The 19,319-nt window shown below is 37.1% G+C and overlaps 1 protein-coding gene across 1 annotated transcript in view; it reads right to left on the reverse strand.

Moving 5' to 3' along the window:
• Positions 1-19,319, reverse strand: part of kiaa0825 (KIAA0825 ortholog) — a 122,100-nt gene that overhangs the window by 1,217 nt on the left and 101,564 nt on the right.

The raw sequence follows: 19,319 nt of genomic DNA on the forward strand, positions 1-19,319 counted from the left end.
CATGTCTGTGTGACAGACTATGGCAAGCGTGAGTATGAATTATCTTATATAGCTCATTATATAAGTGTCAGCTGATGCTTCAGTCACACTGTGTTTTGCCTGAACTACATTTGAGCTCCATTCGTCACTCAAACTCAATTTATTTTAAGTTGTAATAGCATTTTACCAAATTATTGTTTTTATTATATATTTGATTGAGTAAATGCAGCCTTGAGCAATAAAGACTTATCTCAAGAGCTTGAAAAATCGTAATTATTCCAAATGATTGGTAGTGTAAGTCAGTTCTTATTTTTGGACAGCCCTAAATTCTGACCACAATATCTACTGTACAGGCATTTACAAAAAGTAAAGAGGCTCTTCCTCTAAAAGGACTAGCACTCTGTGATAAAATGTAATGTATGTGTTTGTGTGTATATACTGTATATACACTGTATACAGTACACACATATATATATATATATATATATATATATATATATATATATATATATATATATATATATATATATATATATTAATATGGTATGGTCAAGTTAACGCCTATATTGCGTTAATGCATTAATTGATTAACGCCGATAATATAATTTTACGTTAACGCAGTTATTTTATTATTATGAAAGTCCATTGCTCACTGGCTCTGAATACACATACGGACAAATCATAGGTCACAGGTAGCTTACACTCACTGATATATATAATATAACTGAACCTACTCTTGCCCACCTCTTCCAACAGGCCAGAGACTGCTAAACGGAGCGATCACAGTAGTCAAATGAACCAGGCTTTTGGGGTTAAGATTGCCAAGTGTAAGCACACCCAAATTATTCTCCTGCATCCTGTACACACTAGTCTCTTCAGTTCTTTTTTCTTTGGCTTGTTATACTTCACGCAGATTTCTGGTCATTCTAAATCAGATACAGATAAAGTAGTAAAGATTACATTTATATGAATGCATTATTGAGAGCGATTGCGTTTGTGAATTAATTCTTCCTGGCAACTTTCTACTAGTAGTTAAGCTGTGGGATTTATTTAAGAAATATATGCTAGAACTTTTCATTTTTTAAGGTGTTTTACTGAGAAATCACAGAGCAGTGTTGACAATACATTTCCGTGCAGAAATATTTTGTGTGCTTGCAAACTGTGCATGATGTATGTGGTACTGTCTGTAGCCTATGTGTGAGTGCATTACAGTGCAGCAGTGCATTAGATTAGAACGGCAATTAATTTACCTGTACAATAAGCTGTTTAAAACTACATTCTCCCATTCAATTTTAAGCATCCAGTCATAAAATCACACATTTTGTGGAGCTTTGACTATTCATTTATTTGTCATTTTAACTGTTTGGAAATTAAGCTATATATATATATATATATATATATATATATATATATATATATATATATATATATATATATATATATATATATATACTGCTTTCTCAAAACTAAAATTATACTTTAAGGTAAAAAAATGGTGTAACATGTTGCTAAGTGTGGAAAAAGTGGAAAAAGAGAACATATTCTATAGTGTCCAATCACAGCCATCACCTGTACACCGATGCTTATTTCCTCACGCAAAGATCGACTTTCAACATCACACATTTGTGTTTGTTACAAAGTGTGTGCACCCCTCCTTTCATCTTTATCTGTGTGAAGTGAAGGCACCTTTTCAGATGATGATGTATAGTGTCCATATATTCTGTAGTGGTACAAAAGCCTATCAGAGGTCTCGGTCTGTCCACATAAAGCAGCTATAGCGACATGGCCGCATTGATTGAGCTTCCATCTCAGTCATTGTGAACGTGTCGCTATCAGACAAGCTCTTTTCTCCTCTATGGAAGGCTGTGTCACATTGGTAATTACAGTCTATATGGGGAGGATTTGTTTATGTAAATATGTGCGTTTGATGCATGGCGCCCTCTCGGGCATGTCTCCTATCAGAGCAGCGTCTCTTTCCTCCTGTCAGAGTCACCTTAACAGAACCACTGGGCCTGAACCTGACAGCAACAGCTCGACAGATGAGTGTGTGTGGGTTTTGCGCATTTATTTTCTGTCGTCTCTCACTTTCTTTTTCTCCTGCACTGGTGGCTAGAAGGATTGCGGTCCTCGGGCAAGGCCCTGGGGCACCAGGATCTTCAGGGACACAATTATGAGATAAAATACCCAAACAAAATTACATTGCAAATATGAGAAATCAATTTGTTATAATGAAAATGAACACTATACAACAGACAACGATGCACAGTATTATAGCTAGTACACACCATCAAATCTTTGATAAGGAGTTTAGAAATAAATACTTTTTGCCTTTTTCTTTTTTACTTTAATTGAACAGTATGATGTTCAGGGTGATAAATCATGTCATGGTCATTTTTTTTTGAGCCGCCAGTGAGCAGGCTTTTGATTTTCCAGCGAATCAAAAATGAAATATTGCTAATCTAGCATTTTATTAATTCATTTATTTTTGGTTGAAGACCCGTTGCAGCTTATTGACATTTTGTGCATGACATGGATTCTGACAGAGTCAAAATGTGTCATCCGAGAAAATGTTAACTGATTCAATATTTTTAGATTAACTGTTAAAATGTACTTATGTATCGAGATATATATATACATTTTATAAATTTTATAAATTTTAGTGCTGATCAAAACAGCTTAACAGTATTAAACAAAAAAGTAAAAAATAATTATGTAAACGGAAATAGCGTCAATAGTGTCATTATTTAGTTCTAGTAAGTTCAGTGTTGTCTTAATTCAGCTATAAATGTGTAAAATTAATTCATTACAAAACAAGATCAATGCAGCGATAAGTATAAAGCAATAAAGGCCTCCTGTAGTGAATCCATGTGTTTTTGTAGGAAAAATATCCATATTTCAAATGAAATAAACATTTTTAATTTTTTTTTACTTCCGTTATCTGCCATACATGGAAGCTATTTCGGAGGATTACGTAAGACGTCAGCATTGCATGATAATTGACGAACGCGGATAGAGAAAAACACTAAATGCTGGTCATGAATTAGAAGTACAAACTGAGCATTTGCAAAGTAAAATGTTGCAGGATTTTGATATAAACCAGACTGGCTTTCCTTTGCTAAAATAAGGAAACTTTGCTTCCTTCTCGCATACGTATAGCATCATCCACAGGAATGGCTTCCCCATTTGACAGATTACGGAAGTGAGAGAAAATTGTTTATTACATTTGAAATATGTATATTTTTCTTTAAAAAAAACACATGGATTCACTACAGGAGGCCTTAATTCTTCTGAAAGAAGAAAGTCACACACATAGGATGCTTCGAGGGTGAGTAAAACACAGTCTCATTTTCATTTTTGGGTGAACTAACCCTTTAAGCCAGACAGATTTTATTCAGCTCCAGTCAAGTGAGTGTTGATTCATTTCAGTTCATCAGCATTGTTGATGTTGAAAAATTCATGAATTATGAACAAATTTGATCAAGCAATAAAGCAGCTCTACAGAAGACAATGTTATAATTATTTAGCTCAATTCAGTTCATCTTATGTTCTAATCTGAGTGTCAGTGCAGTCAAATCGATATTACTCAATATTAATTGACTCCATCAAGTGACAGAAAGTGACTTAAAATGACTTCTGTGTGAACTGTGCTTCATACATTGTTATTCCATTGACAATAGTCAAACAATAGACCTTTTTTGCCCATGAAATTTCACTAGCTTGACTGCACCATAAGACTGTACAGGAAATATGAGCACACTCTGAAGCGCCAGAAGGAAACAACCCAGGCAAATGTCAAACGGCCTCAGTCTCTCATCTCTGGTCACTCATTACTTCAGTGCTACAAACAAATAACAAATAATGGAGAACACATGGAAAACACAATATTTACAAATGTCAGGGACGTGCCGAAATGAACAAGAGAGAGGGAAGGCGAGGGTCGGAGAGGAAGAAGTGAAGACGCTAAAGGTTTTTTCAATGTTTAATTTTCAAATAGGATTAAGCAGAATGACATTTAGCTGAAGGTTACTCGCCCGGTGCTTGCCGTTGTTGTCTTAGCTGATATTGATATTCAGGCGGTGGTCTGCAGCTTGTCAGTGAGACAAACATGCTTGATGAATGAGAACGTGAGCGACAGAGGAAGTGTTAAGTGCAAATTTGAAACTGGGTCGAGGTTTTCTTTTTTTTCTTTTTTTTTTTTTAGGAGAGAATATGTAGATACATGGTAAAATTACCTAGTAAACATCTCAATAACTTCTGTCTGTGTCCACCTATGATGTTAAGAGCATATATCTTAAGTACCTCCGTTTATCAATGTCAACGTAGAATCTCTAACTTTGGGGCGTACAGTATGGATGCACACCTGCAAAGAACAGTAGAAAATCTAAATGTGTCAATAAAGTAAAATTTCTCATTCAGGTCATCAATCAAAAAGCACAGGTGTAATACCATCCCGGTTTTTCACTATGTGACAAGACGTGGTAATAAGTCAAACCTGAGCCTCTTTTTCATAGTAGTGAATATCTAATGTGTCCTCACTGAGTTTCCAGTCTTTTAATGTTTCCTGACAAATACTAAGTGTCAGGCAGGTAATTCAGCGGGCTTCTCTATCTTAATAAGCCCGGTGTGATGTGGTCTTTCAGTCTTATTGGCGCAGCTCATTTTTCATGCATTAATACCACTCTTGCTGACTCGGCTCTTCCTCTGCATAAAGATCAGTCTACATGCATTATGAGCCATATATTTACAGATTCCATATAGTCCAGCAGAAATCAGCTCACTGACATCCTCCAGCCGTGTTTGCCTGCATGTTGTGCTTGTTTGCAATTATCTGCATGTATTCTATGCATAGCGTTACAATTCACAAAGGTATGCTATTCACTGGTGAAATACATATTTTTGGATATGTAAAGACAGAATAAGAGTACATTTAAGCATTAACATCTAGCTAAATTCATTAGCTTAAAATTAGCTTTCACTTAACATATCATACATACAGAACGTCAGTTTGACCGTTCTTCACTGTTTTCAGTTAACTTTTGTAAGTGATGAAAAAAACAACCCTCTTCTGTTGTGCAATAGCCTAGTTGGCGGCGTGCTGATATATAACATTGTTGCATTTCAGGTGTCCTGAGTTTGAATCCTGGCTTGAGGACCTTTCCCGACCCCTGATTTTTATTTATGTGCTTAATAAAAATATGGTTGCACTTTATTTTACAGTACGTGTACTAACATGTACTTATAGTGTACTTACAGTGTATTTATCTAAGAAAGTTCTGGTAATACAAGGTAACTACATGGGGTAGGGTTAGGTTTAGGGATAGGTTCAGGGTTAGTAACTAGTTATTACATAGTTATTGTAATTACTATAATAAGTACATAGTATGTACATGAGGAACAGGACTGTAAAATAAAGTGCTACCAAAAATATTATATTTTTGTATACTAAACTGGTATACCTAAAGTCTGGTAAAGTGGAACAACTAATTGTGTGCTTAATGCACTTTTATTGTGTGGAAGCAGTGCTGAGTTCCAACTGAAGTATATTTGATTGATCTAATAGGGGAACTATTGCAAGTACACTTCAGGTACACTTTAAATAACTTGCATTTAAACACAGAGATCATACAATCCTTTTTAATAGTGACATTAAAACACATTTATAGCCATAATATAAAAAAATGTAATGTAATTATATTGATATATCTTACGTGATATATTAATAAATGTGTTAATAGATTATACTGCACATAGGCCAGTTTTAACATTTAGATGGTGCCCATGTCATTGAGTTGAAGCTATCTATCTTCACAGTAGGATCCGCACCAGTGGTTCTTCACAGGTCAAGCCTGAAAAACAAGCCAGGTAACAGTCTCTGGCACTTCTATTCACTGTTCCTATCACATTAGAGTCCGGCCCACTCTGGGCTATCTTAACACTGTGCCATGTACTGCTTGAGCAGCCCCATTTAGGAGAAGAAAGAAGGAGAGGAACAGCAGAGGCTATTAGACTAGCTGTCAGCTAGCAGAGTGGTTTTCCTCTCCTCTACATGTTTTTCGGGCAAACAGACTACCAGCACAGTTGCCGACAGGTACCCGTGTTTGTTTAAATGTGCCTCTGTCAAACAAAGAGCAATGTGATGCTCAACACGGGCGAAGAAATGGCGAGCTGACAAGTCACGCTAATCAGAGGCTCTGCACATGCTTAGCACTTCAAGGATCCATCATAACCCAAACCTAAATATTTAAAGTGCTCAACTTTCTGAAAAGGTCAGGGCTTTCCATGCATGCCACGGAGGAGAGGAGATGTTCTGATGGGAGAGAGCGCTCAGAACAGGGACCGGCCGTTCTGGCCTTGCCCTGGGATGTGAGGAATCCAGTTCATTTCATGCTTATGGCTTTGCCCTTTGGAAACCACAGAGGTGCTCTGCAGAGAAAAGGTTGTTCAAATACCTACAGATCTGAAAAGTACTGTTGAATACAGAAAAATGTTTGAGCCAGAGTGGTGTCATTGCAATAATCCTGTTGTATCAAAACCTTTTTTGAAGATTTCTCTGATGTTATCTGTATGCAAGTACATTCCTACATTCCTAAAATTTGACAACAGCAACAAAAATATTTTTGCACAGTGGTTCTTATCTGGCTTTACATCATGACACAGATTTTAAACACTTGCACATGTTGGCATCAGTCTAATTTAATATGTTTTTTATCAAGTGACAGTTGAAAATGCACCAAAATATAGTTTAGATGTATATTATGAGTTTGACCGGACCCATAATCCCTAAGTTACTAAATTAAATGGAAGAATTTTAATAAGCTTTTTGATAAGCCCATTTCTTGTACCTATTTACTATACCCAATACATATTCCCTGCTGTCGAAATAATAAAATCAAAAATTTTACATTTAAATTAAACTAATTGGGCCATTAAAATGGCATCAAATAATAGTAAAAAAAATATATAAAGGCAATTCATTCATCAAAGAATATTCTATAAAATGAACATAACACATCTCTAACTGCGGCTGTTGCCGGCGCAATCTACGAACACCCACAGTGCAGCACATATTCCATCCGCAACTGTTTCTCGCTCCATGCTACTCTCCATCACCTCGCTCCAGGCCTTCTCATCCATCATCTCTCCTCCCCACCTTCTTCTTCCACTCTGATCTCCAGAGCGCAAACGCCACCACAGCAGCACTGGCGGGCCAGCAGGCAGGCTAGACGCGGGACCTCAGGAGCGCGGGGGAGCGTGAAAGAGAAGCCAAGCGGTGGAGCATGTGATCAAAGGACCACAGACAGCTCTTCCAGCAGCTGCCCTTGAAATGGCGAGCAGAAAGGTCTCACATGCATGCCACGGCTTTAAACTCTCGAACTCTTTAAACTGATTGGTTCTGAAACATCAGAGAACGTGGTCAGGACCCGTGCACCTGCTTTAGACCAAAAGCTGGCAGAGCTCACTTCGACATGCCACGCTGTGTACTGGGGAACAATCGAGCTGTCACACACGGTGGTGTAGCAGGTTTCAGGTCTATGTTTCAAAAGTTCAAAAATGCCTTCAGTCTTTGCATACCTGATGGGTCGCAGACCTGCGTGAACTATGAAAGCACCAGTGCAGGCACAATGTCGTTACAAAAGGGGCGCCCATGAGCACCCTTCTGGATCATTAAATGAAAAATTGTCAGTGGGTTATAAAAACAGGCACCTAAATAAAATTCCAGTAAACGTTTAAGTATTTCTAAATTTCACTTGAGTTAAAGTATAAGAGAGCATTTTTTATGTGTTAAAAGTACTGATCCATGAAGGACAGTAATGTTTATTTATTTATAATAAAAATTCTGGCATCATTTACTCAATTTCACCATGTTGTATGACTTTCTGTTGTGTAAGTATTTCATTTTTTTTCTCTCATAGAAGATGTTCAGTTTGACATTATTATCAGTAGTAGTAGTTATTGTTTTGGGGTGCTAACTAGACAGTGTTAGTCAATAAGAAATATTAGTTGATGCAAACATGAAGCATGCATGCTCTCCAAATAAGAAGATTATCCATGTTCAATTTTATTAACAAAAAAAAATTGCAATTATGAGCAGCGATGCCAAGGAAAAATATTCATTTCAAAATTTTAAAATAGATACGTTTATTTCACATCTACTATAATGAAAGGTTGAGTGCAAAAAATAGGACCTCTTATTTATTTCATAGTGCTATTTGATATCTATCATAAATAGTACTGCAATATACTTTAAAAGTTAAAGTACTGCCCAAAAAACATGACATTCCCATCATTTTAATGTTTATGCTAATACCATGGTACTTTTTGTAATAATTCTTAATCTAAGTTTCATGAAGCTAAACCGCATCATAAACTGCACCGAAACACGTTTGCTAACTGTTCACGTCCTTATTTCGAGCAAACCGATCTGACCAGAGTGCAGTCTTTATCAGACTTGCGTTGCATTAATGAGAGCCAACACCGTTCTAAAGCCTGGCAGACGGTTCCTTGAGAGTGTATGCACTCTTGTTAAGAGGCCAACAGACATTGATCATGCATGGTCGCCCTCCAAGTGGCGAGTTCGTTCAAACACACCCAGTTCTTAACCTCCACTGCAGTTTGTCAAATAAAGCAGCAGCAGTGCTCTGTTTGCCCTTGACTCTGTCTCTTGTCAAGAGTGCACTCTCCTTGTCTGGATGACACCTCTCACAGAAATAGCAGCCAGCGAGCTGGTGCCCCATAACTTGAGCTAAATCATTAGCCCTCTTAGTCACATCGCTGCTGGCTCGGCCCCTGACAAGACTGAAGCTCCTTGGTCCCGTTTTTATTTCGCCACTTCGCACTCGTACTCTCGACGCCAATTAGAGGTAACTTATGCTAAGCTAAATTGTTAGTAAACAAGGGAAGCCATCGCATTGTGTGTTGTTCGCCAGAAAGACAGTGATGGTCTTCCTGTCATAACACTCACAAAAGCAGTAACAAGCAGCAGCACTAGACACCTGCTGATGGCTCCAGCGAGCCTCCGGGTCCCAGGGATCAAGCAGCTCCACGGAGGCAATCAGTCTTCCCTGACAGGCCCTCGCTGCACCCCGAGAGCAGTATGACAGCTCTTATTTTACCACAGAGGGACCTGCCGACACACCACCTCACCCTGTACAAGCAAAACCCCTGGCGCCCGCAGCTCCCCAAAGCAACCCCAACCTCGACAAGCCGCGGCCTTATAAATGAATGAACAAAGCTCCGTATTTATAAACACACACACATTCGCACACGCAACCCGAGTTGTTTCTCACCGCTCCCAGCTGAGCGCGGCAACAAAAAGAGATCCATCCTGATTTCACCTAGATACGCCTCTAAGATGTAGACTATCATTTATTCAACAGACTCCCTTTGTAAGCGATGCATATTTTAAGTGTAAAACACACCCAGACACGCGCGCTTACACTCACAGGGGACGACCGCAGTCATGAGTGACGCTAGCAGTGCGGAAACATAAATATGTTGATATGGGGGAAAGTTTCTCAGGGTTTTATTTTTTATTTTTTTGAGGGAGAAGTAATTCATCTTATTCCCTGTGTTTTGAATTTGCATTGGGTTCAACCTTTACAGCATAATAACCGAAGAGGAAGAGGGATGTAACCAGCACTCTGGGAGCCCGAGCAGGATGTAAAAGCGACTCGAGGCTCAATCGAAGATTGCGTGCATGCTTCTTCTGTTTTCTACTTCAACAACATTCCTGTATCTGCTCTCTGCTGGGAGTGGCTGACGGTCAGGGGGAGTCGGAGTATAGAGGCGCGGGTGGTGGCGGTCACCATAATGACATGATTAGTTAATAGTCTCGGTGCTCGGGTGTTTCGTCCGTCAGGCCTGGAGTGAACTGATTACCCAGTAAATCCATTGATCTCCAATTCCCTTCCCAAAACTCCCAGCGGGGTACGGTGATCTCCAAGCAAAAAGACAGTCTTTCAACTTCGCGAAGGGGGGCTTAGTCAAATCTGATCACAGCTCCAGCGCTCTTACCATTTCAAACAGCTCATTTTTCCACACGTTAATGGAACTTTTGGGGTGTTTCGGAGATAAATAAGTCAATCCTATTACCTCATTTAATATCAAATGCCACCTAATTATGTCTGTGTATGTTTTCAAACACTGCATAATTTATTATTATGTTGGCCCCCCTAATCTACAGATGCATATCGGCCGGCAATTTCTTTTCCCCTCTTATAATGAAATACTTGCCTTTACATCAGGTGACAGAGCCATGGAATAGATAAGCAATGGATTTATTTAAACTTTCTTAGCACTCCACTCACCTTAAATGGATTTGCATCAATGCTGTGGAAGCTTTCAAGGCTTTTTCAACAGACAAATGCCACTCTGGAGGACGCTAAGAGGGGAGATGCTTCTTTTTACCTATCGCTCTTACATTACATTTACCAAGTTACTGCTATTTACAGAAATTAAAATGGGTTCACTTAACCATTTAACAGAGGAATTTAACCAATGTAACTTAATTATATGCACAGTCATTTTTATTATTTACCAATTAAATGCAACTATATCTGCATAATATTATTTTATCAAATGCAAATGAACAACCAATAATTCTATTAAATATATAGTGCTGATATACAATACACATTAGTAAGATTAGTCTTATCCATAATACTGGTAATGCGACAAAAGTGACTCTGGCAGAGAGCAAAATTAACACATCTTCTCAAATTGATCTTGAACTAACAAGGTTGGTGGCATGGCTGGTCCTGCCATAGAGTAAAGGTGTAAAACCCCTCGGGTAGAGGCCAGTAATGAGTGAATATGACCACTGCTTAATAACATTCTTCACAGGTCACAATGGCAGCATCCGAAACCTTCATTAATGCTACAGCCACGCAGAAGAGACTGAACTCAGATCAGTTTAATTGGACCAGTGAGAAAATGAGACCCCCGCATACAATAGATCTGATGCTTATTCATTAGAAACATATTCTCCTTCTCTTGGTTTGGCATAGGGCTGCCCTTAAACACAGTGCAGATAAAACTGATTTAAGAATATTACATTCAGTATATAATAGCAGCCTACTGGGAATTAATTAGCAGTTATTAGGCAATTTCTTAATCGTATGGTCGCACCCAATGGGGAAATATTACACTAATGTTAGTTAGTTAGTTAGCCACTGTGTTGTCTCATTGGTCAAAATCTCAAAGGTCCATCGTTTATCAAAGCGCACGAGGAAGGACAAGTGGGAGGCCTAGCCATTATATATCAGTTTAATAAAAGACTTTATTTATGTGGCATGGTCTTTTCTGATAAAAATAGCTCATCATGCCTAACAGGCTATATACAGTATTAGGCTTCATACTGTGAGAGAGTTTGGGTCGTGTTCAGTCGTTTTCATTAACGAGTGCTGATGAATGAGCCAGATGGTTTGTGCATACCTAAACAGGTGCCTACCTCTGACGCTCGCCACGCACATGCTGGAAAACAAATGGATGGAGGAGAAGCGATTGAGCAGCAGAGAGAGAAAGATGTAAACACAGGAGGAGCTCGGCGCTTGGAGACTTATTTGCCTGTATAATGGAAACTGGTTAAAGAGATAATTCAGCCATAAATGAACATTTTGTCTACACGATTTTCAGGCAACCATATGTTTTCAGAAGAATTGGGATATATGGGAAGCCTGGGCCAGGATCCCCTAAATATGATGACCCCTTTTTCCAAAAATATAAAGTCAACTATATGTTCTCATGTATACAGACCCATGTATTCTATGTGAGAAAAGTAGAAAGGAATAATATTATCAAAACAACATTAAGTGACTATTTTGAACTATACTGAAGCCACAAATGAATAAATCACTGTAATATTATCTGGAGAGATATATTTTAAATATTTTTATGTAAAAAGGTTAATATTAAGTATAAAAAAGTTAACATTTAGAAACGTTTAAGTAAATATAAATATATAAATAAATACTCTACAAATGCTTGCAGGTAATATTTCAATAGTTTGTATTATTTTGAAATAATGTTCAATTCATTACATTAATTATCAATTAATTGGAATAATTAACTACGAAAAAGGGCAGAAGCACACATCAAAATTAAAAATGAAAACAGAAAAGGAACAATTAATATAATAATAATACTATATGTTATTCACCTCAATTTAAAACTTTTTGACATTTGAAAGTATGACTCATCATTGTCCTCCTTCAGAGGAGCTTTCCCACTCCAGTTCCTGAAATAAAACTGCTCTGAAAGTAGTCATGATTTTTGGGACTCTTCAGAGTGCTTGGTTAGTGTGATGTAGGTCACTTGTTCATTCCTAAATCTGGACAAAACTCATGACGGACGGAGCGAGGCAGTGTGGGATTTCTGCAGATATGTGTGTGTTCGTTCCCCACCGTCTGCAGCTTAGGCAATCATTCCATTAAACAGATGTTGCGTGAACAAGTCTCCCTCACACGGGTTGCATTCCCTCAGGAAAGCATTACAGTATTGCTATCGAGTCTCCCAAATGTCAAAGCAATACTAATCTGGATATGCTCAATGAAAGCATGCCACAAAACTTCCCCTATTGTTGCAGGTAATAAAACAAGGAGCATGGCCATGGGGGCCGATTTAAAAAGCGGCCCCACGTTTTTGTGTTGACGTTTTTTGATTTCACCCACTTTCTGCTTTAATTTGATTTGCTCGGGATCTGAATGGAATAGATGAAAAGCCACCTGAGGCACAGGATTAGCCAGACAGCACTGCTGTTCCTGCTGCACACACCTATTTAGCTATGTGTTGCTTCTTTAACACTAATGGTGTGTGGTAATGGCAGCATCAAACTGTATCAAAAGTGTGTGTGTCCATATACTGAGATATTTATCTGTTGGTTAAAAAAAAAAAAAAAAAATAGGGCGCAATGAATTGTATTATTTAAATATTTCACTTTAAAAAAAGACTTTCGAAAGAATCACTGAATAGTTTATATTAGTTATATTAATGTATATTATTATATTTACATGAATGAACTGATTAACTAAAACCTTGCTCTACTGTAACACATTTTCTCATGTTACACCACTATTTACACAATCAGTTAAGCCAGGTCTCCTTTATTTCTACAGGGCTTTATACAAAACAGGTTGTATAGCTTCACAGTAACAAACCTGAAAATAGCAGAAACAATTATAGAAACTCAAATATGGAAACATTACAGATCTATAAAAGGCATTAGTGTTATTATTAAGCTTAAATCAGTTCAGTGTTGGTTCAGTTCAATGCAGTAGCAGTGTACAGTTCATTTAAATTAAAATTTGTTTAATTCAGCTATAAGCCGTTCTACAGAAACCAACAACTTGTTGCTTAAAAAAAAAAAAAAAAATCTACAGTATCTTGCAACTTGCAGTCACACTTAAGTATACACCCTTTTTCTGATATTTATTCACAGACTTGTTGGTCTTTGCTTCAAAATGTGAATGACACAAACTTCTAGGTGCATGTTGCATAAGGCAAGCTGTATCCTCTATATTCTAAACCGGAGTTGCTCTCACTCTCACTTTCAGATCGATGCTGGTGGCGGGTGATTTGTGAGGATGTCTGTGTTGATTAATCTGCCGCCGGAGCCCATATATCGGGCCGCAGTGCTGTCAGATGGCAGAGGGAGAAGCAGGACTGGCTCGGCTGAGGCCGGCCACCACCCAGGTGGCTACACTGGAGCTAAATGAGCTGTGCAGAGTTTCATATATTCATGCCCACACACACACACACACTCCTGCTCATCCCGCATGATTTGTCACAGCACATCGACAAACAATAAGTTATGGCCGCTTTGGACTGTCAACGTGTCTGTCGTCAACTCTGTGTCAAAAAAAAAAAGTTACACGGTCACAGGAGCCTACCTTTACAGCACAGTCAAGGGGGTAAAGAACTCATAATGGGGTTATTTCTAGTTCCTGACAGAAGAGAGAGAGAGAGAGAGAGAGAGGAGAGAGAGAGAGAGAGAGATAAAGAAAATAAATGTTGGCATACGATGAGAGTGCAATACTATAAAAATGTGGAGAGTGTTGACTGTAAACTTATTTTGGCAAGTGTGACATATTGTTGAGGTCTCTTCTGAAACTCTGAGATTTGATATTAATATATTAAGATTTTTATTTTATATTAAATCTCATTCATATTGCTCGTTTTTCTTTTTATGATTCTGAAATTTGATGAAAAGCTCTACTGAATGCATGAAGATGCTACATGCTTTGCCTTCAGTTCAAAAGAGCAGAAATAACAGCATGCATGCACAAAATGACTCCGTGCCAGTAGTTAAACTCTAATTAAATTACTGTAAACATAATTACTGTAACATTTTATGTAATCAACTTCAGCAGTGTAGGTTAGTGATCTTGAGGCTGTTTCAGTTTTCAGTTCTTTTTTTCAGTTTTTTTCTTTTTTAAATGAAATATAAACAAACTTGCACTAAATTCACGACTATATATTGTAAATATATTGAGAAACATGCATTAGACATTTAATAAATCGACTGCTGATTTTAGAGCAAAAACAATATGGCAGTTTGGCCAGCTGAGTGCAAGTCATTAACAAGCATCCCGAGCACGTCCCACCACGGAACAAGTGCATTAAAAAGGCCTTTTAAAATATCCAGTAACTATAAATCTCACTGGACCAGGGATAGTACATTTACTTTGCCCGCCCAATCTCATCTATTTAGTCTAATTACAAACACTACAGCACTCGTAAAAGTCTGAGAGGCTGTTAATCCTCACAGCTCATACTCACAAACATTTAGGAAAGCCTGTTAGGAAACTCAGAAAACAGAAGAAAGAAAGAAAGAAAGAAAGAAAGAAAGAAAGAAAGAAAGAAAGAAAGAAAGAAAGAAAGAAAGAAAGAAAGAAAGAAAGAAAGAAAGAAAGAAAGAGAATTAATGTTAAAGTTAATTAATCATGTGCTGCTGTTGTTGTCTGAAAACTTACAATCTTATACAATGTTTGTTGCCTCGAAACATGTAGTAAATCCCTAGTAAAAAATAAAATAAAAATATTTGCCAAGCAATGGCAATTTAAAATACATTTATTTCATATTAAGTATACTTCAAAACCATTAACATAACAAATTTATTGACATATCACTTAAAGGCTTAGTTCATCCAAAAATGAAAATTAGCCTGTGATTTACTCACCCTCGAGGCATCCTAGGTGTATATGACTTTCTGGTAACACTTTAGAATAGGTAACACTTGTTAACTATTAACTACGACATTTCTCTCATTAAATTCTTAATTTTCTGCTTATTAATAGTTAGTAAGGTAGTTGTTAGGTTTAGGGAATTGGGTAAGATTAGGGATGTAAAATAAGGTCAAGTAGAATAAGGTATTAATATGTTCTCAATTAGCATTAATACATGGCTAATAATCTAGTAATATGCATGCTAATAAGCAACTAATAGGTGCTACCTATTCTAAAGTGTTACTGACTTTCTTATTTCAGACGAATCCAATCCGAGTTATTTAAAAAATTGTCCTGGCTCCTCCAAGTGTTATCATTGCAGTAGGTGGGTGTTTTTATTCAACAGTCTAAAAGACGTTAAATAAAGTGTGCTCATCCCTAATAAAATGTGCCTCACACAGCTTGGGAAGTGAACAGCATCCTCCTGTAGTGAATCCATGCATTTTTGTAAGAATTTCAAATGTAATAAACACTTTTCTCTCACTTCCACTATCTGTTCTGGTTGGATGACGTATGATGTATTCGCAGCGCACGTGGAAGCAAAGTAAGCAGTCTCCTTACTTTAGCAAAGGAAAACCAGTCTCCTCTTGGATGATATCAAAATCCTCCAACATTTTTCTTTACAAATCCTTGTTTTGTCCTTCTAATTCATGATCACAATGTTTTGTTCTCTCTACGCGTTCATAACTAATCATGCAATGATGACGTACTACATCATCCGCCGGGAACAGCTTCCGTGTATGACAGTCAGATTAAATGAGAGAGAAGTGTTTATTACATTTGTTTATTACATTACATTTTTTACATTTTCTTAGAAAAAAGTATGGATTCACTACAGGAGGCCTTTATTCAAGCCCCGGAGCCATTTGAGGCACATTTTATCATGGATGCGCGCACTTTATTTGGCATATTTTAGACTGCTGAACAAAAACATCTGCCTACTGCAATGATAAAGCTTTGAAGAGCAAGTAAAATTTTATATAACTCCGATTGGATTCATCTGAAAGAAGAAAGTCATATACACCAATGACGCTTCAAGGGGGTATAGGTCACAGGCTAATTTTCATTTTTGGGTTAACTAAGTATTTCTTAATATTATACCTAAATGAGTTTTAATATCACTATTAAGAAGGACCCTATGATACATAATATCAATCTTTAAATGCAAGATATTTAAAGTGTACCTGAAATATACTTGCAAGTATTCCACTTTAGCACAATCAAATATACTTCAGTAAATCTTTAGTTTGATTCGGCACTACTTCCACACAGTTAAAGGGCATTAAGCACAACATTAATTGATCCCATTTAGCAGACTTTAAGAATACCAATTTAGTATACCAAACGTACAATTGCATAGTATTTTTATTTAGCACATAATTAGGTAAATGTATTTGTAGTAAACCTAGCACAACAAATATTTAAAATACATTAATGTTTTTTTTTTTCACTAGGGATGTTCCCCAGAATAAAATTAATAAAGAAAGTCATATAGGTTTGAACAACATGAGGGGGAATAAATGATAACACAATTTTTCATTTTTGGGTGAACTATCATTTTAAGGATGTTTAAATATTTTACTTAAAAAATCCCAAAGAAAATGAAGAAGAATATAATTTGTGCATGGAGGGAAAAGAAATCCAAGAGCAAGAGAGGAGATCAGTCATTGGCTGACCCCTGTTTCACTCAACAAGCCCCTCCTGCTCGTCTACAGGTGAGGCAGACAGGCAGAATGTTTAACATTTTCTCTGTTCCGCCACGATGCCTGTGAAAGAGAGTCTCCAATGACTTCACTTTCACCACAGCCTCTGCTCCACACCACACGGCTCAACTCAAACCAAAAGTCTCAGTCACACTGCATGCTGCACGCTTGAGGTGGCAGAACAGACCAACCATTAAAAATGAAGGAAGACTGTGATAAATCCACCTGCCTTAATTCAACACGCCCTCATCCCAGCCTACAACCTACACAGATGAAAACCAAATGGCTATAGTTAAACAAACATTTTCTTTGTGTGACCAAAAGCACACCTGCTAGCACTCCATCACTCTGGGACAATCTGAACTTCATTTGAGGTTACAGAAAGATCTGAAGCCTTAAAATATGAGCTTATTATTATTATTATTGCACAACTTCCTATGAATTAATTGGAGTGTTCAAAACAGGAAAGCTAGAAAAGTTAAAGAACAACAGACCTAACTAATTGTGGAGCAACTATAAACACATTCTGATGCCCAGTGCAGATCATGAAGACCAGAAAAAGATGCATTAATGCTTATGGGAAAAAAAGGGGGGACATTTTTGAAAAGCACAAGGTCTTGCTACACATTCTGCATTCAATCAAATAACAAACAATGTATTTGTATGAAGACACCTAAAATGAACTGTTTCAGAAAGAGCATCGCTATTACTATCCTTCATTATCAACAACCCATAACTCAGAGTAGTTTATAACTTGGCTAACACTATTTGTGCCATAGACATGAATGGATGTGCACAAATAGTTTTTGCCCGGATTTTTTTCTAGAGGAATCAACACAGAATAAAGCCGGAAATCAGAGCCAGTTTGCAGATTTTGGGAATTTTTTTTTTTTTTTTTTTTTAAGCATTTTTAGCATTTGATTCTATCCAGTCACACTTTATTTTAAGGTCATCATTAATAAACCATTAACTTTGATTTTGCCTCAATAAACTTCCAATTTGTTGCTCATTGTTCGTTAGTAAGATGGTTGTTAAGTTTAGGTATTGTATAGGATTAGGGATGTAGAATATGATTATGCAGAATATGTGCTTTAGAAGTACTAATAAATAGCCAGTATGTTAATAATAGGCATGCTAATAAGCAACCAATTAACAGTGATAATTTTTCCCAATACTGAAGTGTTTTTAGATCACATATTGTTTTAATTTGTCATGCGTCTCCTGACAAAAATCTGCATATTTCTACATGAGTTTGTTTAGTTCAGGATAACTTAAAAGTTTCTTAGTGTGTGATCCTCAGTTGTTTAGAATGTGATTTACAGTTTTTCTCTGTTAACATTTACAAAGTCTTCAAGAGTATGATGCCTAATGTTTTTAAATGTTGTATATTCCAGACTTTATACCCTACCAACCACCCAGAACACCTAAACTAGCACCTAGTGGCCACCATGAACACTTCGTAAACATTAACTATCTAAAACAACCTAGAAATGCCTTAGCAATCATGTAGCAAAGCCCTTACTTCCTTCAAAAATCAGCCGGAGAGATGACTCTTAATAGACTCAATGTTACACAGACATGCCTTCCTACTTTACCTCCAGATATGACTTGAAAAGACAAAATGACTTTTGCATAGCACACCATTTAGAGAGGAACAAAAGGCAGCTAACCATCCTTTAATAACATTACAGTCACAAATAATACAGCACACATTGTTTATATGAAGCAGCCAGCAAGTTTAAAGCTAAAATGATTACTTTGGATTTCAGAAATAGAAAACAGGTACTGTGAAAATCTACCAGTTTTAAATAAAGCTTGTTTATTTTAGTGGAGATTAGCAGACAGTAAGCTCACAGGTATAAAGCTGCTTTCAATGTATATCTGCAGAAAATGCATTCATTATCCGCTGAGTCAATGCTTTAATAACACAACATGTGAATGAATGGACCCTTTGTGATTTAAGAAATTGAAAGAAAGAAAGAAAATGAAGATTGTGTCAGTACGTAAACAGGTCTTTGGTAAAGGCACATCAGACTGTTTTATGCTCTGGTTAAACCGTTTCGACTGCTCAAACATTTTTAACGTTTGATTACGTTTTAATGCTCTTGAAATATTACACATTCAAAATGCTAAGAATGGCACCACGTACGACCGTCTTTGATGTCGTTCTGAATAATAAATTTATTAGATAACTACCCATATTACAAAGTAAAATGATGCTTGTTTCTAAGGATCTTTTCTCGTCAGGTTTTGAGAGCCGTCCAATCCTCTTCAAAGCAACTCTAGCGCAATGTCTGTCTTAGTCACCTATTGTAAACAAAGCGCTGTGATAAAGAGAATGGGAGAGAGAATGTAATTGTGGGAAAGCGTTGAGCGGAAGGCTTTGTGCTGATACTGTAGGGGCTTTCTGCCCTGT

Source organism: Carassius auratus, chromosome 30 (genome assembly GCF_003368295.1).
Source record: "Carassius auratus strain Wakin chromosome 30, ASM336829v1, whole genome shotgun sequence".
NCBI classification, from domain to species: Eukaryota; Metazoa; Chordata; class Actinopteri; order Cypriniformes; family Cyprinidae; genus Carassius; species Carassius auratus.